At 38.1% G+C, this 27,853-nt stretch overlaps 1 protein-coding gene and 2 long non-coding RNA genes across 9 annotated transcripts in view; 1 reads left to right on the forward strand and 2 right to left on the reverse strand.

Moving 5' to 3' along the window:
- Positions 1–27,853, reverse strand: part of CSMD1 (CUB and Sushi multiple domains 1) — a 1,092,711-nt gene that overhangs the window by 1,007,932 nt on the left and 56,926 nt on the right. The window lies entirely within an intron of this gene.
- On the forward strand, positions 17,382–27,560 carry LOC137470369 (uncharacterized). 6 transcript variants are annotated; one of them, XR_010997021.1, is made up of 6 exons: positions 17,382–17,548; positions 18,422–18,522; positions 21,916–22,505; positions 23,791–24,136; positions 26,065–26,228; positions 26,354–27,560. It is a non-coding gene; the product is annotated as an uncharacterized lncRNA (long non-coding RNA). The 6 variants fall into 6 exon arrangements; XR_010997019.1 differs by lacking the exon at positions 17,382–17,548 and adding an exon at positions 17,872–17,980 and having other exon boundaries at positions 18,017–18,522; XR_010997020.1 differs by lacking the exon at positions 17,382–17,548 and adding an exon at positions 17,872–17,980 and having other exon boundaries at positions 18,017–18,522; positions 21,916–22,052.
- On the reverse strand, positions 21,743–25,122 carry LOC137470370 (uncharacterized). Of its 2 annotated transcripts, XR_010997025.1 has the most exons (3): positions 24,984–25,122; positions 22,125–22,912; positions 21,743–22,014 (listed from the first exon to the last, which is right to left on the reverse strand). It is a non-coding gene; the product is annotated as an uncharacterized lncRNA (long non-coding RNA). The 2 variants fall into 2 exon arrangements; XR_010997026.1 differs by lacking the exons at positions 21,743–22,014; positions 22,125–22,912 and adding an exon at positions 23,479–23,914 and having other exon boundaries at positions 24,984–25,095.

Raw genomic sequence — 27,853 nt, forward strand, 5'->3', positions numbered from 1 at the left:
AAAGAGCACCAGGAATGTACTTCAGTATGATATATGACTTCTTTATCTCTTTAGCTAGGTATGCCATTATCTATAATCTATACACACTAAAAATTCTCAGAGAAATGTGTTTCCAAGCCTGTTGTTCAAATCAGCAGGGAAGATTTAAGTACCTACAAGCTGAATTAAAGCCTACACCACAGCAAACAGTGGCATTTTCAGATACTGAGAACCAATGCTGGACTTGCTGCGGAGAAATTTGAATTTTTTTTATAATTCAAAGAGTCCAAGGAATTGTTGATGTTCTTTGGAAAAAAGTTAAATAATAAAAAAAAAAGGTATTCCTTTGAAGAATTCTGCCAAATTCCTCTCTGCATTTTTATTTGTGTCCCTTTGAAGAATTCTGCCAAATTCCTCTCTGCATTTTTATCTAGCTAATACATCAAAAGCACATCCTTTGGTGAATGAGCTTTCATATTCATGCCAATAGTCCTGACTCACTGCTCCCATGACAAGCAGAATATCAGTGGTAAACAGAAATTTGCTAAACTTCCTTACACTCTGACCACTGTGCAAGCATATGTTAAAAGTCTTTCCAGTCAGAATCTTAAAATGTAAAATTAGTAAGCAAATTAAAATTTTTATCCCATGTATTTATGATTTAGCCTCCTATTAAAGTTTCTTTATATACATTAAGTTCTAAATATGGAGAAAGCTGTAAGAAAACAGTCACAATCATCTGTGCACTGATCCTTGTCAAAAGTTTTAGCTACACTTTTTTAAAAACCTTAAGTTTATTCTATTTGGTTTGAGCCCTAGTTTATCCAGTTATAAATCCTACATTCTAAATTACACTGAAAGTTATGAAAGCTGCTGAAAAGATGCTCTCATATTACTTGTCATCTTCTACTTAAAACAGCAAATGGAAAAAAAATCTGCCATATATGCTACTGGAAAATATTAATCAAATGTTTTAAGAAATACAGGGTTTAGAAGTTCTTAGAAAAGTTGCATCCTATCCTCTCATACAACTAGGTACTAGAGTAGGAACCCTTGAGATGCAACCTAACTGTAACAACTAAATTTAATATTATTATTATGTCATACAAGGTTGATGAGTTTAAGACACTCTAACGGTGCTCTGCCTGCAGGCACTATCAACAATAGCAATCTAACTGCCACCTCTAATTCAAAGAGGCTGGAATTATGTCATACCAAACTGCTCAGTTTATGATATCAGCATGAGAGCTGTATGGGGACTGAAATTTAAGTTAAGAAAAGCTGAAAAAGAGGCATAGGAAACTTGTATAAACAGCTTGCTTTTCTTTAAACTTTGAGGGTGTGCCTGCATGTCCTGAACATGCCAGCAGTTAGTTCACAGTAATCTTCCCAATATTCTGACACGCAGTGGCCATTTCATTTTCTAAATAATGAATTGAAGGATTAATTTTCAAGAGACATGCATTCTTCATAGCAAGAGTAAAAATCATGCTTTGACTTGAATAGGCACTTCGAACAAACATCTACCACTGGATCCAAAAGGATAAAACCTGTCTGTGTTTCTTTAAGTGGCATAGTACCTGTACCCTATTACAAGTTTAATCCTAAATGCAACAGGCGTTGAATAGTAATTTCAAGACTTAAAGTCAGACCTTTAGACTACTTTAAGTCTAAAGCTCCAGTTCTCAGTTAAATAGTTATGTAAGGATGCAAGTAAAAACTCAAGTCTTTCACAGTACATATGGCTATGAAACGTCCAGACATTACAGGAAAGTGCTACTCAATCTGAAGTCTCACTGCTACTTCTGCCAGGCAAATAATATTTGTGCTACGTAAGATCAAACCACCATTTAATTGAGCTTTTGTGAAATCAGCTTAAAAAGGAACTTGATGTTTCTCCAACCTCTCCTTTTTCAAAAACACATATCTCAAACTGCAAGGAACAAATGAAGCCCCAGAAGTTGGCACTGTTTCTCATGAGAGTCTTAGCAGAATCTGTAGAGCTTCTACACAGCAGGAAATACATTCTGCCATGTCATTTAATTCCTCCTTGCATAACCCATACGTCAGAGTACACAGGAGACAATCAGAAAGTCAACATGATGGCTTTGTGTTGCTGTGATTCAAGCTATGACAGAATTCCTCAATGGCTTTTTAGTCAATCCTCTTGTACCAATACGGCACAAAATCAGAACTACTTCATCTAGCTTGTGGGGAATGAGAGTTATGGCAATTAGGTGTGGGAACACCTTTCTCCTTGCCACTCAGCATTAGAATAATTCTTTGAAGATAGCAGCTATACAGTACTTAACTACAAATTATTTGTGCATTTTTGAAAATTGTAACACAATCTTAATCTTCATCTGAAAAGACAAGGCAGCCAGTGGAAGCAAATAGCTGCACAAGGGCTTTACAGTCACAGCTACAAATAATCAGGCAAATTAACACAGATTCTAGGGAGGAGGGGAAGTATTTGTAAGACAAAGGAGGAAATGAATAAGGCACAGAACTTCCATGAAGACTTTATGCTTTGTCTCAACTTCTTAGCAATCATTGAGCATCTGATGGTGCCTGCAAACAGCACAGATGAGATTCAGTGATGTTGCAGTGATTTAGGGTTACTACCTGATTAAACTCCTCTGACATAGCACACACATGACATTTTATATATTTAACTATCTTATTAAAACTTTGAAAACAAAATGAATAAATCTTAAATTTTAGCATTTCTATTAAGTTAGTTTTCTATAAACATCCCTTCATTTAATGATGTTTTCATATCATTAATTTTGGAGAGGAGAGGACAGTTGAAAGAGACCCACAATAGTTTTACACCTGATGGAAGAGAGATTATGCTTGTATTTAGCAGCTGTGATTGAACAACAGCATCTTTCCTGCCTCCCACTGCAGGGCAAAGAGAAATATTCAAAATATTTTGCTTACATAAAAATTTTGCTCATATTTCATACAGATTTGAGAGAAAACTTTGTTGCTGCTGACTTTACTGCTTTTTGACAAATAATTTAAAAATTTAAAAAAAGGTGAGATTTATCTTTGGAAGTATGTGTAATCACATATATTTATTTGATACCTAAGCCTATATCACAGCAATTTCACTGCTCTCAGGAGCCAAGAGATACATTACAGCTTGCAGGAGTTACAGGGGACACCACCACCTTTTGACTATAAATGCAGTCAGCCACTGAAAATCGGGATCAAATCATGCCCTTGACCATCATTTACTGACATACACACCTTACTAATATAAAAGTTGCTTATTAAAAATAAGCAACAACTAATAGCGTGAAACTTATTTGCAAACTATTTATTTTAAACTCTACAATAATTTAGGAATGAGATGATGACTTACGACATTACTGCAATTAACTGGTTGATGAATGACACCTCAAAAAAAAAAAAAAGCTGAACTACACAAGAATTAATGTAAAGCCATCTTATAAATAACTCTTTTCTTCCCCTACCAAGAGTTTTATCAAACTAAATGTCCTTTTTTTTTTTTTTGGCATAACAATGACCCTAGTATCCTAAAAGAATTAGCAATAAAACTATAAATATCAATCAAGCGTGTACAACTAATACTAAAAAAATATCTATATAATTCTGAATTTTATACTTTGCAAAATCCATTTATAACATAGTGGGAATGAGAAATTATTGTAGGTCCGATTACATGCTAGATTTTAGATATGCTTCATAAAAGACACTATATTGAGGCCCAGGCAAAAAAAAAAAAAAAAACCTTACAAAATACAATTGTCCTGAACTTACTTCAAAAAATAAGAGCTATAAAGAAATGCCAGATGTTGCATAAATGCAACTATATATGATAATATAGACAAGAATAAAAGAATTTTCAAAATACCACCAACAATAAGCCAAACCTAAGATCTGTGAACATTTCCAAAAATATTGTCCTAACATTCAGTTTCATTTTTTATTAAACAAGGTCATTATTTTACAAGTTTTCTCTAAGAAAAGAAAATCTATATGCTGATGTAATGACATGTCACAGAAGTTAAAAATGAGGGCTCTCTATGTAGCTTTCATGTTCTCCTATTACAGACTGAACATTCAGAAGCTACTTTTTAGTAACCTTGACAGTTATTAAAGCAGCTTTTACATGCCAGCTTCTACTTGCAGAGGTGGCTAACACTGAGACTTCCTTGGACAGGCAAATGTTAATGAAGGAGTAAAGTGAAGAAGTAAAGCCAGATCTACGAAACCCCACTCTACAGACAATAACCAGATACACATTTTTAAAGCATTGTTGTGTAACATTGCTCTCATCAAGATCATACAGAGTGATTAAAATTGATGGAGACCTCTGTCTATACTATATCATACAAATATTTACTACCAAGACAGCACAATTGGAAACTGCTTGTTCAATCACCCCTAGTCCAGGCTTGAAACACTTATCAACCTTTCTCTTGGGAGCTCCAGTACTGTGCTTCCATATAGAGTCACAATAAGAAATGTAATTTTGTGGTTCCCCATCCTACTCCATTCATATTTTCAGTCATTCTCTCAAGATGTACTTATTTTTTTTTTTTTGTCCCTAAAAGGTATTCTGCTGTCCCAGCAACAAGCCACAAGCCCTGGAGATCCTGAAAAACAATAATTACATTAAATCTTAAATTGTATCATTTTTCCTAAGTATTTTATTAGCTTTGAATTCATTAGTACTGCAGGGCATGTTAGACAGTCATGTTAGTGCAATGCAACACAGACAATCTGAAGAAGCTTTAAATTATCTAGGTAAGATGCTAGTTAGGACCTTAGTGATAACAGCACAAAGCTCAGTGCTAGAGCTGCCAAAGTGGAAATTACCTGGGCTCACTGCATGTAGGCCTAAATGGTGTCTGGTGCTGGAGCTGCTTCAACACTATCACCTCAGCCACAGCTATGCTACTGTGCTCTTCTGCACGGGGAAATGACCTGATTCTCAGCACACTGGTTCTCACCATGAAGTTTTTATACAACACAGTTTTCACACCTCACATGCCGTAGCTATCTACCTGGGGAAGAGTACACACTTTACAGTGGCTGCGTATAAACCCCAGTGCCAAGACTTGATAATCAAATGAACTTGACGATTACAACCTTTTGTGCAAATAAATTTCACCCTTTTTACAGGGCTTATTCCAAGATCTTTGTTTTCCATGTGTGGTACTTTTCTGTGTATCCATGATTATCCACTGACCTTCTATAAAATAGCCTATGTGGGTAGATCATCTTCCTTCTGTTTTAAGAAACATATGCTTAGAACATTTAATTTTTCACTGCAGCATAAATATGGTAAAGCATCTGTAAACCTCTACATGTACTCTGCAGCTAACAAAAAATACTAGATGGCATGACAGACCTGTATAACTTGAATGGATATATTATTTTACACAACCTCCATCTTCACCTATTCAAGTGAAGAAAAAAGTGAAAATATGTATCAGCGTGATATTACTGCTGAAATTTTGCACGAATCAAGTCAGGAAGCTGCATGTTACAGTTTCCATAGCAACCATAATTCAATCTCCTTTTGAATTTGTAGTAATTTTTAGCAATGTATTTGATATAATTGTTATGTGGGTAACACTTTTCTTGAAAAAATAGTGTAATTTCACATTGGATTATCTTTACACGTAGGGCATAGCTCTGCACAAAACTCACAGAGGTGTCCTTTATGCTTGTATCAGTTCACCTTCTGTGTGTGTTGGTACAAGGTGGAGTGTCAAGTGGGTGTCATGTGGGATATGGGGCTATTGGTGATGTGCAAAAAATATAAAATATTTCAAAATTCTGATCTACTGAAGATGTCATTCAATAGAGAACAATTCTATTCTATTAATTCTTGAATAAATTCTACTGATTCTTCTGACAACACCTACTCATCTAAATGCATACTCACATCATTCTGGCTTGTATATTTAATCTTTTGTAATTATTTCATGAAAATATTGTTAAGCATACATTTCCTTTTAAATGAATTCTAAAGGATTTTCTGTACTTTTAAAATATTACCTAATCAAAGTAGCATATGAACAATTTTACTAAATAAAGCCGATGTTCTGATAACTCAGTAAAAGCTTTTCATTGCAAGAAAGGGAGCAGAAGATTCAGTAGTGCATGAGACACTGTCTTCCCTCACCAGCTATTATAAACTATAAGTGCTGCTTTTTAAAACTCAGTAAATTTACTGGTTTATCACATGCTATATATATATATGGATATATAAAAATAGCCAAAGTACAAGTCCCATTCCATACTAAAATGATTTTATATATATACATTTTTATTGGAATATTCTTATTGCTTCTGAATTCAGAATTTGTGTCTGTATTACTTAAAAGTTGACAATAAACATGAACTAAAGTGTATAATCAATAAATAATAATAGTTTTCATCCTGATTTGGTAACTACTATTTTCAAGTTTCAGTTTGGAATAAAACACAATGGCTGAATTACAAATTTCAAGAATGTGATCTGTATGTGCAAAATAAATAAAATATTGCACAAAAGTAGCATGATGTCTTATTTTAAAATAATTTTTGTCTATCCTTAAATATATTACCTAACAACAAGTTATCAGATAGACTACGGATGCTGCTACAAGATGCTGCTTGCCACTGTAATTTACGTAAACTAAATCTGTGCAGCCAAAGCTCAAACTAGAGCTGAAGATGGCCAAAAAATGTGCGGGAAAATAAAAATAATATTTTCAAATATATTAATGGCAAAATCAATGTACAAATAACATTGGCCCATTACAGGATGAGGACAGTCACCTCACAAACAGGGACATGGACAAGGCAGACATGCTTAATGCGTTCTTTGCCTCTGCTTCAACATGGATGATGCACCAAGTGGGTCTCAGTGCCCTGAACTGGAGGACTATGTCTATAAGAATGACCAACTCCCAGTCAATCAACTCTGAAACTGTGTGGGATCTGCTGGTCCAGCTGGTTCCTTACAGCTCTATGGGGCCCGATAGGATTCATCCAAGACTCCCCAAAGAGCTGGCCGATGTAATCGCAAAACCTCTCTCAATGATTTTTGAGCAGTCTTGGAAATGCACAGAGATCCCAGCTGACTGGAAGCCGGCAAACAGTGTTGTGATTTTCAAGAGAGGTAAGAAGAAGGACTCTGGAAAATACAGGCCTGTCACTCTCACTTCAGTGGCTGGTAAAGTTATGGAGAATGTTATTCTAGGGGGTAATGAAAAACACCTGAAAGACAACGCAGTCACTGGTCCCAGCCAGCAAGGCTTCATGAGAGGCAAGTCCTGCTTATCAAACCTGGTTTCCTTTTATGACAAGGTAACCTACTTTGTGGATCAGGGCAAGCCACTTGATAAGATCTTTTTGGATTTCAGCAGAGCTCTTGATACTCTCAGTATCCTTCCAGACAAAATGTCCCGCACTCAACTGCATAAACACATCATGTGATGGGTGAGCGACTGGCTCGTGGTTTGGGCACAAAGGGTGATAGTAAGTGGGGTGACATCAGACTGGTGACTTGTCACTAGTGGGGCTCCACAGGGCTCCATCTTAGGCCTCGTGCCTTTTCACATCTTTAGAAATTACCTGGAGGCAGGACTGGAAGGGATACTGAGAAAGTTGGCAGATGAATGAGAATTGGGAGGAGCTGTTGCCTCCCTCAAAGGAAGGGAGGCCCTGGAGAGAGTCCAAAAAGAATTAGAGGGCTAAGCAATCACCAGCCGTATGAAGTTCAACAAGGGAAAGGGCCAGATTCTGCACCTGTAATGTGCCAACCCTGGATGTATGGATAGACTAGGGAATGACATTCTAGAAAGCAGTGCCACAGAAAGTGACCTGGGGATCCTGGCTGATTGAAAGTTACCCTGTCCTGAGGGGCATCAGGCACAGCATGGCCAGCCGGGTAAGGGAGGGGATTGTCCCACTCTGCTCTGCACTGGGATGGCCTCACCTTGAGTCCTGAGGGCAGTTTTGGGCACTGAAATAAAAAAATTACTTTAAACTATTAGAGAGCACCCAAAGGAGGACAATAAAGATGGTGAAGGGCCTTGAGGGAAAGCTTTATGAAGAGCAGCTGAGGTCACTTGGTCTGTTCAGCCTGGAGGAGGAGACTGAAGGGAGATCTCACTGCAGTTACAGCTTCTTGTGAGGGGAAGAGGAGGGGCAGACACTGATCTTTGCTCTGTGGTGACCAGTGACAGGACCTGAGGGAATGGCCTGAAGTTGTCCCAAGGCAGGTGTAGGTTGGATATTAGAAAAAGGTTCTTCACCTAGAGGGTGGTTGTGCACTGGAACAGCTCCCCAGGGCAGTGGTCACAGCACCAAGCCTCACAGAGTTAAAGAAGTGTTTTGACAATGCTCTTGGGAACATGGTGTGACTCTTGGGGCTGCCTTGTGCAGGGCTAAGATGGACTCAGTGTGGGTCCCCTGCAACTTGGCGTATTCTGTGATTCTGTGATACTGCAGCACAAAAAATATGGTATTGCCATTACTTGTAACAGGTAAAAATGTGTGCATTAACAGAGGTTTCAGGACACTTCATATTATCTCAGTTCCTCTTGGTTTAGCTTGCTTTAGCTTTAAGACATATTTGTGTAAAAGAATTATCTGTGACTACTGCTTAATTTGCTTTTAGCTTTAGTGTAATCACGTGGTATAATGACTACAAACATTATAAATGTGATACATTCTTAAGTAACAATAAGCAGTAGTAGTTATTCTGTGCAGAACTATTTGTGGCCTTGGAATGATAAAGTTGTGCACTGACACATAAGTACAGGCTGATAGCAGAGACCTTGAAGGTACAGGAACAGATTTATTCAATGGACCAAGTGGGTTTAAACACATAATCAAGCATCAGTTACTGATTACTACAAATGCACCTTGGGAGGTAATAAAATAATTTTTGGGATAAACCCAAAGAACCGTAGGGCAATAACACCATTAAAAAACCCCCCCCAAAAAAAAAAAAAACAAAAAAAACCAAAAAAAACCCATGGACAAAAAAACCCCAAGAAGAGATGAAAAAACCTCCATTATCAACATCATAAACCTCCTGGTGAAGAACCTGGGATTTAAAACACTACTAAATAATAGGATGTAGTTTGGGCTATTTTTATATACTTATATATAGTGAGTGAGAAAACAGTAAAGTTACTGAGTTTTGAAAAGAAGCACTTAGTTTATAATAGCCACCGAAACAAGATAGTATCTCATGGATAGCTGAACCTTTTGCTTTTCTTGGTAAGAAAAAACTTTCTATTACTAATCAGGCTCTTTAGGTAATAAATAGATCATTTTGACTATGACTGTTAGCCTGATTGTAACTGGTGTATTAATATAAATGAGACTAATAACCCCAGGTTACAAATAAGAGGCATGCTTCCTTAGCCCACATTAACTTTGCAGAGTAGCACAACACTATTGGACCAATATTTTTTCCCATCATTTATATGTCAAGATTAGATCATAAGTCTGAGGCAGAGAGTCCAGGCTTTCCAGAGAAATTCAAATGTCTTTTCTGACACCATGAAAATCTCAGGTTCAGTCGCCATACGTGTTAAAGGTTGAAGTGTAGTTTTTCCTTTATTCTTTTTGTAAGTATTTGGTTTAAAACAAAAAAGGGGAAAGAAAAAAATCCATTAAAACAGTTTTCCACAATTAAATATTTTTCATATATCCTAGAAACTGATCTACTGACTGGATATCCCATAACCAGTGTGGAATTTCACAAAGGTTATTCAAATTTAGAATATACTTCAGATTATTGTTATTGAATTAGATTTTCATTTACAGATTTGCTGGATCTGAGATCTCAATTAGTAAAATGATTAAAAGGAGGACCCAAATTCTTTTCTATGTATGTTTATAAGAAGGAATCCTGAGAGGCTCACATTGGTGTTAAACCTAAACCACATTTATTCTGCTAACACCTCAGATTGGATCAGTTTGAATTTCTGATCTCTGAATCTTTCAAATCTATAGCCATCTGAAAGATCAACATGCAAAAGATTTATGCTTAAAAGGGAACAATTATATGCACAACTGAGAAAAGTAAAAGGACAGTTTGAGTCATTTCACGATGTGTTAAGCATTTTTCTTTTTGAGTTTTATTAGTTTATAAATAGGTCAACATGTTCTAGAAGCAGCTGAAGAATTCTGAAAGAATGTAGGCAGAATTCATACAGAATCAACTTTTAAGAGGAGGATAAAAAATATTGCACCTGATTAAAAGCACATTTGGACTAACAGGGCAATCTCATTATCAAAACTGTTGCAGAAAGGACAGAGGAAAAGATAAACTTCCACATTGAAAAGATGTGATAAAAGAGAGAAGACAAATTCTAGAATTAGATATGAAAACAGAAATCAGAGGACCTTGGATATTTTCTTTCTTCCACTGGAGAGTCATGGCAAAAGTCAATCCTAAGAGTGAATCCACAGATTCCTAATTTGTTGCTAGCTTATCTTCAAAATTAGCAGGATAAATAAATGTGTGGTAGATTTACTTTGGATGTGAAATACACTTCAGATATTTTGGTACCTTTGTTCCTCTCTAGCAAAAGACACAATGCACTAGCTCGGAGGAATGCTGTGGAGAATTCATCAGTGTTTCAGAGGTACAAAACCATTTTTCACCAGGGTACTTCATGTAGATGTAACACCTGCTAGCGTTTGCTTGCTCTGAAATGTAATTCATCTTAGGCTACATCAAAATAATTGAATGTGAGTGCTGTGTATATAACCTTAGCTTTGGTTTCAGAGTTGTTCAGAGAAAGGATTTGGTCCAAATAAACAGTTCCAACTTGAGTGTGTAAGGTGATTCTGCCATACATTTCAACACTAAATAGCAAAGCCTTTGGTTTCAAGCCCAGAAAGTATTTCTGAATTCTGCAATTTAACAGATAGCCTTACTACAGCAGATTTTTCTGTCTGAAACAACATAGAAAAACTTTCCCCTGCAGAAAACTGCAAAAGATTTTCAAATAAGTTTGGCAGGCATTCTCTTAGTAACGTGCAGTAAGAACAAGAAGAAAATCCAGGTTTTTTACTTCATAAAGTAGAGTTTGCCAGGGTTTCTCCCTTGTGCCTATCAAGTCTAAGAATCTGAAATTGTAGGGTGGTGAAAGAAAACATGGTGACAGCATTGCTGTTTTGCATTTATTTGAAAATGTTCAGGGCAGCATACAGACAGAGAGTTCCTCAATATAAGCAGACCTTCATTTTTCAAGTAATACCAACACTTAGAAGGAGAAATGAAAGAAGGTTGGTCCTTCAGGGCAAGTCTACAGAGTCAACATTGTAAATTTTGCAAGGATCCCTTTTAAAGATATTCAGAAGTTGGAATACTGATAAGGAATAAAAGCTTACTCAATGTGATCAGTAAAAAAAGAAACACTGAACAGGGACGGCTCCATGGTCTGTGAAGTATTAAAGAAACAAACTACAGTTTTTTCCTAAAAACTAAAAATCACCAAAATCACAATTGCTGTTCCACCTAGAACTGCCAATGGGTAAAGCACTTCTGAGCTGCAGCTGTTTCTTCCTATTGCATTATTTAACAGGGTATTTGATCTTCACTTTTCTCCAGCATTCCCCACTGAATTTGTCACACCCAGTTCAGACACAAAGATGAACCATACGGCCTCTATTAAAATTAAAGTACAGCAACCAGCTAAATCATCTAGCATTGGAATTATACCTGGCATAAATCTTCAATCTACTCACAAATAATTCAGTTGAACAACTTATCTATATAGCAGACCAGAGAAATTACTTGACTACTATTACATTGTTTTTCGAGGAGTTACCAAGGCATTGCATAAGACATTGTCATATGTGCTTTAAAGTCTGATCATAATCTAGTTTTAAATCTTCAAGATTTACAGTCATGTCTGCAGCTATTGAATGTAAGGAAAATTTGGGGAAGACATATTTCAACTTTTTTTTTCCCACACATAAAACCCATAGCCTCTGTGATGTGAAATTATTTCTATTTACCAGCACTGTAGCCAAGCTTAGACTTTTTGTTATTCAGACAACATATCAGGAGTCACCTAATCAGTTTATCTTGGAAGGTAAAAGCAAATTTCACATTCTCTCTTTCTCATCTATCTCTCTCCTTTACAATTCTTTACATGTAATGTAGCCATTTCTAAAGCACAGTTTTGTAAGGAGCTTTTCCATTAGGTAACTCTGAGTGTTATTACATTTGGCATTATGCAGGACTAATAGAGTAGTATCTTGCCCACAAAAATACCATGTAATGCAGACTGGAGTCATAATAAGTCAGCATATAAAGAATATAAATTTTATAGCTATGACTTGCATTCCCTCCTCCCTCTCCCCCTTTATAAGCCTAGCTTCCTTTTCTGAGGAATGACTGCTGAAAAGATTTTGAGAAGGGCTGTGCAAATGTACTTGTCATTTTAATGTTTTATCAGAGAAAAATAAATTTAAGGAAATGTTTGCAAAAAAATGTTCACTGATGTGTTTACATTTTCCCCCACAAATTATGATACATTTAAAAAGAATTTAAGCACAAATATCTTCCCATCATCTTTGCCAAGTAAACAAGTAGGATGTTGCAAGACACAGCTGAAAAAGCAAGTAGAAAGCTGAAATAAGTCTACCCCAAAAGCAGGGCATCCTATAAAACCTCTTAGGCTCTTCTAAAAAAGGTCAAGAATTCTTTCAAAAGATCATAAATCACAGACTGAAGATTAGTTCTGCCCATTATTGTAATTTTTTATATTAACAAATCAGACTCTTAGCTCAGTGCTATCTCTTGCACATCGTGCTTTTTTTACCAAATTTTAGAAACACACTTTTTCCACTGAGAAGAATATTATAAAACCTTTTTCAGATGTGGCCCTAAAATATAGGTTGCACAGAACTGTGCATTTAGATAGTATATATAACTATTAGGCATTATAGAACTGGTGTCTCTGTAGAACTGCATCCAGTAATGACCTTATTAGAGTCCGAGAGCAACTTGTTCTGCCAATGTCAAGTCATATTTTAGTTCAGGCTACTATATTACAGGTGATGCAGGAAGTACTGCATTCTAGAATTCTAAAGTTTAATGTATTAAGTTTTTAAAACATACCCGTGTTCAGTATTATCTGTTTGCTTCTGCAAGTACTGCCACACCCAACTTCAAAGAAAGCACACACAAAATTTATCTTATTTCAATGTGTCTTTTATTTTGTAAAGCAGCTGCTGATGTAGATTATCTACTCCTGTTTTCACTAAACACTGTCAATTCTAAATAATTTAATTGTGTATTGTAGCATCAGAAATCTACAAAGCTTCAGGAGATAATTAACTTCATGAATAAGCAGTTTCTTTTCATTTTATCCTTCAGTACCCATATAAAGATTGATTTTACAGGTGATAAATGTTTTTAAAGGTAAAATAATATAAGGAAATCTCTTACCAAGCTAGTTTTTTTTGCGCATTTCATCCGAAATTTTATTGCCTAGGATAGGTAAATGCTCCAGACATGGTATCAAGTTTGGAGATTTTGGAGATGATGAAAAGTGAAACAAAACCAAAAGGACACCCAATAAAAAAACTAATAGAGACTGTTTTTTTTTTTCTTTCTTTTCTGTAGTTGTGCCACTGTACAGCAACTGGGATCACTGCTTTTGAAGGACTTCTTGCAATTTTACTTCTAACCCATAAAGAAAGTGAATGCTATTAATGTACATTGTTTCATACACTTGTGCTGTATAATTTAATCAGTAAGATTTTAGGCAGAAAGACATTTTGTTATTTTCCTACAGCCGGCTAATTAGACTACAAACTACTCCTCACTTGGCTGGGAGGTCTTATCTTTATATATCCTTTATATTAATCTGAAGACATAAGGCTTTCAGTCATGCCCAGACACAAAATCAGCGACATACAAGCTGATAGTGCTCTTTCAAACAAATCTGCTCTGAAGCAGAACCGTTCTGTGCTATGCCTGCATCTTCTTTTCTCTCCCACTGAGAAAGACGGCCTTGCCCTTCTCATTCGTGCGACCTTCTATCGCTACAGAAACGGTATTTGGGAAACGACTGACGTTTTATCTCTCACCCGTTACCACCCTCAAGTTCACCCACCTCAACTTTCAGTGTTCCTACCCGAAAGACCCCAACAAGTAAGGAAACAAACACGGAAACCGCCGAGTGTTCAATCCTGACTTTGAGCTGCAGCTTCTGACGGGAGGTTTCCTGAGCGGCACCTTCACTTCTCATCTAGCACCATCTACTGCCCACGGCGGGCAGGACCCGTCGCCGCTGCCCAGCCCGGCTGGAGGAGCGCGGGGAGCCGCAGAGCTGGGCACGGGCCCTGCCCCGCACCGAGCTGGGCACGGGCCCGTACCCTCACCGAGCTGGGAACGGGCCCTGCCCCACACCGAGCTGGGCACGGCCCCGTACACTCACCGAACTGGGCACGGGCCCTGCCCCGCACCGAGCTGGGCACGGCCCCGTACCCTCACCGAACTGGGCACGGGCCCTGCCCCGCACCGAGCTGGGCACGGCCCCGTACACTCACCGAACTGGGCACGGGCCCTGCCCCGCACCGAGCTGGGCACGGCCCCGTACATTCACCGAACTGGGCACGGGCCCTGCCCCGCACCGAGCTGGGCACGGGCCCGTACCCTCACCGAGCTGGGCACGGCCCCTGCCCCACACCGAGCTGGGCACGGGCCCGTACCCTCACCGAGCTGGGCACGGCCCCTGCCCCACACCGAGCTGGGCACGGGCCCGTACCCTCACCGAGCTGGGCACGGCCCCTGCCCCACACCGAGCTGGGCACGGGCCCGTACCCTCACCGAGCTGGGCACGGCCCCTGCCCCACACCGAGCTGGGCACGGCCCCGTACATTCACCGAACTGGGCACGGGCCCTGCCCCGCACCGAACTGGGCACGGGCCCTGCCCCGCACCGAGCTGGGCACGGGCCCGTACCCTCACCGAACTGGGCACGGGCCCTGCCCCGCACCGAGCTGGGCACGGCCCCGTACCCTCACCGAGCTGGGCACGGCCCCGTACCCTCACCGAACTGGGCACGGCCCCGTACCCTCACCGAACTGGGCACGGTCCCTGCCCCACACCGAGCTGGGCACGGGCCCTGCCCTGCACCGAGCTGGGCACGGCCCCGTACCCTCAATGAGTTGGGCACGGCCCCCTTCCCGCACCGAGTTGGGCACGGGCCCGTACCCTCACCGAGCTGGCACGGCCCCGTACCCTCACCGAGCAGGGCACGGCCCCCTTCCCGCACCGAGCTGGCACGGCCCCGTACCCTCACCGAGCTGGGGACGGGCCCTGCCCCGCACCGAGCTGGCACGGGCCCCTTCCCGCACCAATCCCGTCGCCGCTGCAACACCAGCTCGAACTTTGCGTGGTGATCCAGATGCATCCAGATTTCAAATACTCTGCTCCGGCAGAGTTACAAGGACAAAGCACCTGTTTTCTCAGCAGATTTCTCTGCTCGTAATTGAAGTTGCTGTCACCTTTGGGTAAGGACTTCTACTTGAATTATTCTGTATGAGCTACAAGAATGCCATCCAAAGATGGTGGAATATTTACTATGCAGTTTCACACAAAGTAGAAAATAATAGAAATGAAAACGTAGACAGTTCAGTTCAGCTTGAGCTGATGGTAAGTGAGGAGACACTAAGTACTCGCTACCGAAGTACTACAGGTGGGTAACAGCACAGCTGCCACTAAACACAGGGAAGATTGCTTCCAGGATAAAAAAAGTTACACATCAGCCATGACTGAGGTATGGATTTACCTCCTAAGACATGACAGAATCACTACATTTTGATCATGTTAGTTACAGCTGTGCTAAATGCAATTATCTAAAAACAGCATTTACAGTAAAGAACAAAAAATTGATATTTAGAGAATCAATGCCTGGAGGTCATTACTACCTTGGAGTACTGGGATCCTGATGTCTACAATAGTGATTAAAATTCTGAAGAGAAAGCATTATCAAATTAAAAAGATACATACTGTGTAATAAAGCTTCCCCCAAATGCTTTGTCGTCTTCATCACAACAGCTACGCAAATTATTTTATGTACGCACTACGTATTTTATACTTAAACACATTATGAAGTTACACACAGGTCCTTAAGTTTTTACTGAGTTCTAAGTAAATGAAGATAATAGACCATGTCAGTTTATTTCCTCAGATGCTGCTAAGTATTTAGTGAAAAAGTATTCAATACTAAGCCAAGCAAATGTCTTTTATTTAAAGTGTGTTGACATTTAGACAGTGAAAGACAACCATTGCAATTCTCTCTTGGTGAGTTACAGTGCTGGTTTACACTTCCAGTCCTATCTCTCTTTTTTTGAGAAATCTTTACTCAGATCTAATTGATTCAAGCATTAAAACTCAGGAACAGAGAGCCCCATACCAGAGAAACTTCAGAAAACCTGAAAACCAAAGTCTCAGAACAGCTAGTTAAACTAGCGAAAACAGTCATTTCAGTTGAATGTGCATTATGACGTGACATATTTTGCTGCTAAATTTCTCTGTATACTTTTAACATGGAAAACTCCAAAATTAAAAAGAAACTTTAGTCATAAAAATAATTCTTCTGAAAAATAAAAAGGATGACAAGCTATCTGGAAAAGTCACATTTTTAAAAATTAGTCTCTAGCAGCCTACTTCTAAAAAGTAGCTCTAAATTTTTTTCCTGTTACTGGTAATAACTTAAATCTTTAAATAACTTGCAAAATTATTAAAATCATGGTCTGCTGACACCAGCATATTAGTGCAGACAGAACATATCTTAACAAAATACAAAACTGAGATGGCAGTTGACAAGCCAAAGTTAAATGTTCATAATGAAAAAGGTATGGAATAAGATTAATATACAAAGCAATTATGGCCACTGTAGGAAACATTCAACATCTGAAAATGAAGGAAATGCCTAATATATCTTCAATATGAAAATGTTACTGCCATTAATCTAGGATTTTATTTAAATAATGAAACATTTACATTGCTGAAGTATTAAGTATCCTATCTCAACTGAATATATTAAGCAACATAAGAATTACTCTGATTATCAAATAATAAAACAGAAGGTTAGATAGGCTGAACAATGACTTGATATCTTCAACTGAATCTCTGATTATGAGTTGAACTTAGAAGGTATCTGATGAAAAGGTCTAAATGAAAAGATATAGTCACAATATTTGGATTTTATTGGGATACCCCATGGTAAGACATAGTATTCTATTGATTCTTTAGAAAACAGTAGTGAAATTATGAAAGAGAGGTACAAAATGGTGTAAAGCTTCTAAATGCATTTGAATGAACAGTTAAGAGCACCTTCCATGAAGATGTGTACAGGGAAGTACCTTCTTTTTGTTTTCATTTCCACAAAAACAGTGTCTTTCCTGTAGTTAGTTTTAACACAGTTAAAGCACAAGGAATGCAAAACTACATGAGCCAGACTTTCTTTCAGTCTTGAGATAGTTATTTACTGGTCTTGGCTGAACTTAAGTCCATCTGCCTTCATGAATCTGGATCAACTGAATGTCTTCAGGTAACTTGGGGGCAAAAAAAGCTTCTGAATTCTTAATCAAGTTTTATCAATATTCATATATAAAATCTATATTTACTAGAGAGAAAAGAGGGGAAAGAAACAAATGGGAAATCCTAAGGTGAGGGGAAAAAAAGGTGAGGTGTGGATGAATATTTTAATAGCCAGAATTTTAATTTCATAGCCAGAATAATTGGAATTGCTATTTCTTTATCAATCAGAAAGTAATAATACTGGCTATCTAGGAGGAATATACTCATGACCAAGAGAAATTGGTTATAATGCATCCATATTTAGATGTCAGATATGGTTAGATACGAGAAAAAAGAGCCGATGTAATTTCATAGTGGGATTCAATATTCTCTAATTAGTGATCTGTTTTCTTGGTTTACTTAGTCATACCTATTATGAAAAAAAACCTGTATGATTTCTCCTGTCATTAGCAGAGATAATTTCTCTTCAAAGAGGTAGATTCAATTCAACCACATTCATCAGAATAGTTCACTAGAAACCAGATTAGCCTATCACAGAAAAATACTACTTTTCCTACAGTTCTGCTATAAAGACAGAATTTATTAGTAGGATGTCTATCCACCGAAAGCCATAATGTATTTAGAAATGAAGAGGCCTTTACAGTGTGTGTGTACATTCAGTTTTGACTTGTTATCACCTGCAACTTTCCTCTCTCAACCTGCTTTGGAGATGTGCATGCTGTGTTGCCTCCTTGTGCTATTGGCAAAAGTAAGGGTAGGTCCAGGGCATCGAGAGGAAAGAGTGCAGTCCACTCTATCTCTGTAGTGGATCCTTTGCTGGAAAGCTTCCTGCAGGAAAGCCTCATTCGGGATCCTGACTAAGGCTGAAGTTTCTATACCATAGCTCTGCAACACCGCCTCTCCACATTCCCTGCACTATGTATCCAGATTCTAACCATTAGAAAGCACATTTGTGAAGGACCTCTATCCTTCCCTTATTTCAAGGTAAGTGGAATTCGTGGAAAGATGTAGTATCAGATAGAAATAGCAAGTGGGTGAATTACATTTGCTTTCTGAAGTGTAAAATGGTGGGGCTCACTCTGTTTCCAAAAAAAAACCCAGCACATGCTAAAACCATTGTCAGTTTGCTTGAAATATCTTTGTACACACCCCCTAAATATCAGCTGCTTCTAATACTAATACAGTGCTCTGCTTCAGGATGGAATCTACTGGCTTACTGTCTGTGCAAGCAGAGGTGATCCACCTTTTAGCTATGATCCACCACTTGAAAGATCCCCCCCACCCAGACTTTTTGATTTATTCCAGCATCATTCAGAACTCTCTGTTCTGCTAGATTTGACTACCTCCGCGTACTGCAGCTTCTCATACTTCACAGCTGCCTTTGAATGTCATCCGTTAATTTCTCCCCTCATCCTCTGCAGAACTCTTCCTACTGCTGTTAATCAGGCCATTTTGTTTTCTAATTTTAAATCTGTTATAAAACCTTCTCTCTCCACCCCCAGTGCATATGGGCAGGTTTTCTTTTACTGCAGAGCTCACAGATACCAAAGTTAGACATTATTTATCACTAACACTGTCTAATTTATCCACCATTACATGCTTCATGAAGTTTATCTAGAAAAGAAAACAAACCTGTGCTTTCCCTCCTTCACTACTTAAAGCTGTTTGTAAGGAATAAAAATGTTCCTTAAGGCATAAAGGAAATCAATGACAGAACTCATAAGGAAACTTGAACATCCAGGGCAAGTAGCAGATCTGTAGGTCTGCACAGGGCTCTTAGCATCACAAATGCAGTTTACAGTGTTGAACTTGTCTAAATTCTTGACCTAGTGTGTGCTGCCACAAGTAACCTGTAAAAATCACATCTGCTGTATTTTGGTGCTTGCCAAGTCACAGTGTTAAACATCTTCTTAAAGGTAGGTGTCTGTGGTCTTTGTTTGGAGAACCAAAAACAGTCAAGCTTTGGTAGATTTCCAGCTACACTTTTAGTCTTGCAATGTCCATTTTAATAGTCACATGTAAGTGTCAATAATTTTTGGTGGTCCAGCCTGAAGTCACTTCTTTTCCTACACATTTAGCAACAATAGAACAGAAGTTCTAATAATTTAAATGTAGCCTAACCTGAGCCAGTCAAGGAAATATTAATATTATACTGAGAGCAACGTGGCCTTGTACTATGCTCAAACACTGGTCATTTCTTATGCAATCGATTACTTTGACAAGAAGATTGTTAGACTAGCTTTGACCAGTGCTGACTGTACAGTAGCTTTACAAACTCATAGCATAATGGGTACTTCAACATGAGACAGATTTTGATAGGTGGTCATCATGCCAGTCATACCTTTCTCAAATGGAAGTAGAAAACTGGTAATTGAAATTTTACCAGTAACTTGCTAAGTCCTTTTATAGACTCAAAATGGAGAGAAGAAAATGGAGAAACACAAGAAGATTATCAAACACAAAGTTGCTAGCCTTTGTAAACTGTAGGTGTTAATCACTAAACACACTGTTGGTGCAACATCATAAAGCAATAAGGGGGATTAGTGAAGTGAAATTGGTATAGAAGACCATTACATTTTCTTGTCCATGCAGAAAATAGAATTTTTTACTCAATGTCTTTTGTATAATATTATGGATATGGTAGCACAACTATTCAAATTGACTAGCTTAAGTTACAAATAGGGACACAAAAGACCAAACACATGAACTGTGTTTAAAAACCTCAAGCAGTTTGAGTATGAGGTTTTCACTGTAGCAAAAGAAAATCTGAACGTTAAACTAATGAAGATTATGCTGGAAAGAATGGTATTGAATGTGACAAGAGACCTGAAGCACAGAGACAAGGGGGAAATTTTGCTGGGATGTTTACCACATAAACCAACACTAATTCTGTCTAAAAAGAAAAATAAATCCTATTTTCTTTTAATTGGGAGCATATATTATGAAATGTCATAAAATGCAAATTATCAACCACTGGAAGCAATAAAATAGAGAAAAACTGCAGTGGGTAGGAAATTCCTGCCCACTTAATCTATTAATAGCACATGAATGTTTAGAGCATTATGCCTGCAACAGGCTACAGTCTTTTTCTACCTTGGTTTCAAAAACACAGGCTACCAGAATATATGCTCTCTTAAAATTGCTTTAGAGACAACTCAGGCATGGAATAAAAATAGCATACAGCAGCTATTTAATATAAATTGCTCTTAGAAAAATACTACTAATTGCCCCTTTTGCACACTACTGATTTAACATCCTCAAAAAATATATCTTTGTTTTGGTTCATTTATCTTCCCTCTCTCACGATTAACGATTGCACACAGCATACAGATGAATTTTTTCCTTTCAGGCCTTTCTAATTTATTTCCAAACAGTATGTCTTAACAAAAAAAGAGATTCTGTGTGTTATCTTTCTGGTCCTCAAGTAGTGATGTAAAGGCACTCAGTGAAGATCCAACAGAATCTTAATGTAAATCAAAAACAGTTCATTCAGCCATGGGATTCATTCAGTTTTTTCAATATCTATTCCACCCAAACCAGACAATTTCTTCTTTACTGCTAAGTTAGAGAAATCTTGCTAGAATGAGCTGGATGGATTTTTCTTTTAGATATTGAGCTTGCCAGTACACTAATATCCTAATACTCATTTTTATTCCAGAAGCAATAATTTCTGTGTTGAAGAGACACTTACTGCGTTTAAAATGGGTTGATCTGCTCTGTACAGTTAATGGGAACTGTTGCCCTCCAGTTGTACAAAAAGGCCAATCTTTAAATAGTAATACATGTATGTGTAGCAAAACCATTTGTTCCACTGTTAATCAGGTGTATGTGAGGTTGAAGGTGTTTTTTAACCTTTATTTTAAACTTATTTCAACAAAATTGGAACACTGTCAGATGTCATTTACTGTAAATATCAAAGACTTTTATTTAGAAGACATTATGTATTTTCATCAAAATAAATATTGCCTTTCTTTGTTTTTTTTCCCATGCATACACCAAGGAGAAAAAAAAAAGTTGTGAAATTTCTAATGTCATTTGCAGATGAATCTGTTAAAGAAGAAAAAGGAAGGATTTTCACCTTTCTTACACAGGCTATGTAGCATATACTAAAAATGTTCATTATCTTAATATCTGAATAGTGAATTCATGTATGTAAATAGTATTAACAATGTGCATTATGTTCAAAAGCACCCTTGTTCCAACAACCACCAGACCACATTAACTGTTCCACAACTGTGATTACAGGGTCCATTCAAAATTTATGTAACTGGTAACAGTAATTTTATTTGGTGGGCTTAAGAGAACTTGACCAGGTGACAAAGTGAAATTCTTTTCTACTCTCTCTATCAGCATTACAAAAGTACTTACTTTTTACAGCTCTGCCTCCCTGGTGCCACAAAGGTGATTATAACTATCGATATGCATCCCCCACTCTTTTAAATGAAGACTAATGGTTTAAAGCAATGGCTGCTGCCACTTCTTCCAGCAGAATTAGAACAGAACATCCCAGGTGGGTCAGTATGTTTTCTAAACAAGGGAATCTTTGAGAGTATACATCACAGAAGCTCAGGCTATATTGATTCTACCTGAATCATGTTAACACTCAGCTCTCCTCTGTCCAGAATCTCTGTTCAATCACAGTTAAACTCTACATTAGGCAATAATGATAAACAAATGATGATGGACACTGTGGAAAAGGAAGTAATAAATTAAAAAGAAAAACTACACTTGTAAAGTTCCAACATTGCCATATCAGGTGCTTCCTTTCTGCAACTTATATGGATATTTGGTCTTTTCTCCCACAATATTGTCACCACTGAAATAGGCAGTGGTTGCCAAAGGACAAAAATAGCAACATAAGGCAAGCTAGAAGAAGTGATTTCTAGGAAAAGCTTCTGAGAAAGATAGGCTGCCCTAGCAAACTAAAGGAAGAGGAGACTTCAAACCCAGTGCATTAGGAGAAAGATGTAAGTTTACAAATGCCTTGTCAAGCAAAAGGATACTTTGAGCTATTACAGAGACCAAACATGAAAAGAAGAAAAAGGGGAAAACTGAAATGAAAGCTGCATCATAACTGTTTAGAAACCTTTAGATAGACTTAACTGAAAGGTGAAGATCTATATGGCTGGATACTCAAGTCTCCTAAGGAAGGAAATTAAACTGATGGAATAGCAGCAGGTCGTAATACTTCTTTTCTTCTGGCTTCTATCTATTGACTAAAGTAGATTTGTCCTTCCTATGGGAATCTAAAAAGCATGAAAAGCACAAGGAAAAATTAAGAAGTAGTTGAACTTGCTAGCATTATATCTAATTGCCTGTACACCTGACATTTTTCATCCACAGGGACTGTATGGTTTAAGCACACTTAGAAGCTCTGAAAAAAAAATGATGAAGACACTTTATTTGGTAAAAATGTGACTTTTCCAAGGGGTATTTTAGGCAACAAAAATGGAAAGAAGCAAAGTTAGATTTACAGTATCTGCAAACCCCTCTTATCAATCATATTCTTCCTAATCAGCTGGTGCACCTTCTCAATAGAAGAAGCTAGACCTCTAGGTTATGCTAAATCTGTGTTGAAAATATTAGAAGTCTTGCCTGACAAAAATCCCAAAGAGGTATTTGGATGTAAAATGTATAAATATGGTTGCAAACTCTGTAAGCTGTTACAGAGGAGATGGGCATTTCGGGAAACCCAAACACAGAAAAAGCATATTTAGTGCTATAATAGGGATCCTGTTACTTATAAAGACTATTAAAAATTATTTTCACTGGAAGAGGTTTCAATGACAAAAAAACATTTTTCAACCTTTTTAAGTGCCTAGGGACTAAAAGATAACTGATTCTTATGAAAATACTATTACAAAGTGCACTATTTGCTTAACAAAAACCCAAGAGTATGCATGCATGAAATGCACAGGAGAGTGTTTTTTTCCCGGTTCATACAGAACAGTTTTAACATTTAGGTACTTTATTCCCTGATAGGAAATGCACACACAGGCCTGCCAGATGAGGCAAAGAGATCCTTTCTTTTACAGTACTCACTCATCTCTTTTCAGACACAGCCAGAGGGGAAGTGAAGTTGCTGTTGGTCTCAATCCTGTTTCAAGGTCTATTCCTGCATTTTATGCAATATCTATTTAATATAAGCTTCATAAGGGATGTTGGCAGGAAGGATGAGACCCAGCATTTAATGAGTGTCCCAGCCATAAGGCTATACAATATCTCTGCTTCTTTCCTCTTTTTTCTCCACAGAAATGTCCTCAGAAGCAGAGAAATCTGAGTTCGAACCACCTCAGACTGTGTACAAAAATTCCTCCAACATCTTCCAGTTGTGTTTATACAAAGATATTACACAGAAGTCTATGGGCTAGGAGTACTTCATAAAAAAAAAAAAAAAAAAAAAAAAAAAAACAAAACAGTAATATAGTTAAAAGTTCTATTGTTGTTGAATTCTGGCATATAACTGTACAGCGTCTCATATTTTTAAATGGAACCTCCCACACATATTTTCTGGGTCTCTCAATGGCCTTGCTGCCACACTGTTGAACCCACCAGACACTGCTGCAGCTGTGCTGTGGCTCCTGAAAGACTTTAAAAGGTGAGGAACCTGTAGGTCTTAGAAGCCATGAATACCAGGTGGTGGCTGAACACTGGGTCTCGAGTTAGCAGTTCTGAATTAAATGTTTGGTTGTTTTTGGTTGGTTTTTTTTTTTTTTTTTTTTTTTTTTTTTTTTGTCTGGCCTAGAAAGACTGCAAAATACATTCTGCAAACACACTGAATTGTAACATATCAGTCACTGAGTGGGAATTCAAGAAATATTTTAAGAGTGATAAATTAAGCATGATTTACAGCATTACTAATCTATAATTAAATACAAAATTTAAACTGTTCATGTGGTCAAATACCTTGAAGATGAGGCTTTATGTCATTCTGACCTACATCATGACCTTCATAAAATTCAAGTACAATTCTCAGCTATTTTTTTCACATATAAATTTTAATTAATGCTTCCTTCTGATTTGTACAGAGTCAACCTACACAGAAGACACTTCTAGGTACTTCCAAATCAATTGCTAATGTGATATAAGGCTGGAGCTTGGTTTGTTTGGGTTTGTTTTGTTGGTTTTGTTTCTTTGTTTTAGTTTGGGGTTTTTTACATTTCATTTTATCAGTTACTTCAGTCATCTTGTATATTGTATACATAGAATTCAATAAATGTTTAACAATGTTAGCTGGTTATCTGTAATTAATAGTAAAGGTTAGGGGATGCTGACGCATTTAAAACATAGTTTCATTTTGTTTTTCATATATTAGGTTCTTGGGAGACTTCATGATCAGCAATAAAAAGCTAAAAATACTCCTCACAGACCTGAATCTCCACTATAATAGGAGACTGACACCCAGATTTTATAGATATGTGGTGCACAAAGATTCAGATAGATACCTGGCATGTTTTCAAAAGATCTTAGATGCATAACTGCTGTAGTATCCTGGAAACAGGTCTTGTCGAGAATTCTTTGATGAGATGACAGGCTTATCTGGTAAAAGTAACAGTGTGGATGTAATAAATACGTGCAAGCCTTAGCACTACATGACACTCAGGGTAAAATTCCACTTCCACTACTTGATATCAGTAAGACATGTGTTTAATGGACACAGAACCTGCTAAATGACAGACTCCAAGATTTCAGAGAGAACTGGGACTTAACAAATTGTGCTGGTGTTTTGAACAGAAGTGATGCAGAATCACAATGGCATCCTGAGCAGTGGTAGCTCTCTTGGTTTTTTGATAGAGGCGACTCTCATCCAGCATCCACTCCATAGTAAGAACTTTGGGGGTCCTCTTCCAAGGCCAGTGATGAGCTGGGCTTAAGCATGAAACACATCTGAGAGGGGTTTTTCCTGGTGTTAGGATAGGTTCCACCATCCCTGGGTGAAGTACCCCTGTGCGTCACCACAAATTTAGAAACATGGTCAAGGTGGCAAAGATGGGGCAGCCATCCTGTTCGTGCTGTCATATAAACACTGACCCATTTTCAAGTAACAGATTCACAGAATATTCTGACTTGGAAGGGACCCACAAGGATCACTGAGTCCAGCTCTCAAGTGAATGACCCACGCAGAGATCAAATCTGTGACCTTGATGTTATTAGCACCATGCTCTGACCAACAGTCTAGCTGAATAAAGAGAAAGCCAAAGTCACACACAAAGCTCTGAGCAAGGCAGGCCCAAGAGGGAACACTGACATAGAGAGGACGTGCAGTTGGACATGATGCCTGGAAGCAGCCAAGCCTCTGGGATGAGGCTGTTCCACAACAACCCTCCTGGGCCTTGCTCACTCTCAGAAGCCTCAGTACCCCCAGAGCAGGGCCTAGCAGGGCAGGCAGCGATGGGACAGTGGTGCCATGGCAGGCCAGATGTCCCCAGGCTGTGCCACACTGCTCTCTGCCTGCGAGAGGAGACCCAACGTCACCCTTATATGCTCTCTGCAGTGACAGTATAATACATCTGTCTTCATTTACAGATGTGATGACAGAAAACATGCTTAAACTTGGTACCTGCAGCCAGCAGAGAGATTCAGGAAGGCATCCCAACTCCTAGTGCTGCAAGCACAAAACCACTGCTCCTTGTATCACTGCATGGATGATGCCTGACTTCAAAAGTTGGCTGACTTCAAAAATAGTGAAGGTCTTGTTTGCTGACAATTGTATTAATTATGATTTTTTTGTTTGTTTTATTAAATTAATTAAGCCACTTTGTTTTTTCCCCTCTGCAAAGACAAGCAGACAAGCTGTATTTCATATTCCCCACAGAAAAACCATGTTGGCAGTTCCAGACTTCCTGTCAGGTGCTGTGGATGGCGTATGCTGCTGGAGACACTGGAAGGGGGCACCTGCCATCTGGAGGCTGGGTGTGAGGTGGTGCCACGGTGGACGCACATCTGGCTTTGCTGGCTGCTGTGACAGCACCTGCTCTTATTGTGCTTCCCTTTCCCTCACCTGCTGTTTAAACCTTGTTGTTTCGCCAAGCATGATTTGAAAAGGACTGTAAACCAGCTTGGGGTATGAAAGGCATTGCCACTGCCAGCGGCAGCATAGGGAGAGAGGTGACATGTATCTGACATGTGCTCTGTGTGATACCAGAGGCAAAACCACTGCCTTGAACCTCTGGAGGATCTCCCTAAGGACTCAGCCAGTGTCTTAAGCACAATAATATAGCCAGGGGATAATGTATGTTACTATCTAAAGAGACATCACTGGCAGTTAGATGTTATTTTTACTTGTCTCCCATTTTTTTAAAATAAAATCTCATTTTTCTTCATCTGTCTCACTACCTGGATTCCAGAACATGCCAGTAGCAGGTAAAATGAAAATGTTACCTTCAGACATTTATTAAATACAGAATCATCAAAAATGCATTATTTGAACATCAAAAGCAACAAAAAAGTTCAATTTACTGTAAAAAGGTAGCTTTTCTGTGGAGATTTTATCTTCCACTTTTACAGTAATGCATCATGCTTAAAACAGGAAATGATAATGATAAATTGAGATTGTATATAATGTGAGTCCATAAACATTACAAGTACATAAAGTAATAATGGCAAATATGTGAAAGCCCATAAAGATGAGAAAAATACAAGATTTGAGCAATAAAATGGGAAGCTTCTGAACAACAGATGTAATAAAATACAACAAAGGGAGAGTATTGCATACTTATTTTCAGAAGTAGTCAGGTTAAGAAAAGTTCTGGGAATAAATAAATTTCTGCTTTTCATGGCATCTTAATTATTTTCCTTCTCAAATTATACTGGCAACTAATTAGTTAAAACTTGTTAATTAAGAGAGTGCTACAGCTCCCTATCAAGTGCATTAGTTGCTATTCACTGATTACTTGTCTCTGTTAAGAAGAAACATCTATCCAGTGAAGAAAAGATAACCAGTCACACACCATTAAAATGGACACTGAATTACTGAAATAAATAAAACTTGCAGGCACTTTGTAGGCAACAAGTACAGAAAATGTCTATCCTAATCTGTTCATAAATACTTAGGAGAAGTCAGCACAAACATGAATGGGAATGCTTTGTAATTTATTTGAAAATCAAGGAGAGCCAACACATCTATGGTGAAATGCTGGTCTTACTAAAAATCTCCAGGAATTTTGCCAATACCATTAGCACTTTAAGGGTTTCAACTCTGTAATCTCATTTTTATTGATATGATTTAGACGGCTGCAGAGACTCATGTTTCTCTTACACTAAGGCAGATTCTCAGTGTCTTATACAAATGGTTGATGCCAGCATGCTTTCTGAG

The sequence above is a fragment of the Anomalospiza imberbis genome, chromosome 3 (assembly GCF_031753505.1).
Source record: "Anomalospiza imberbis isolate Cuckoo-Finch-1a 21T00152 chromosome 3, ASM3175350v1, whole genome shotgun sequence".
Classification (NCBI taxonomy): Eukaryota; Metazoa; Chordata; class Aves; order Passeriformes; family Viduidae; genus Anomalospiza; species Anomalospiza imberbis.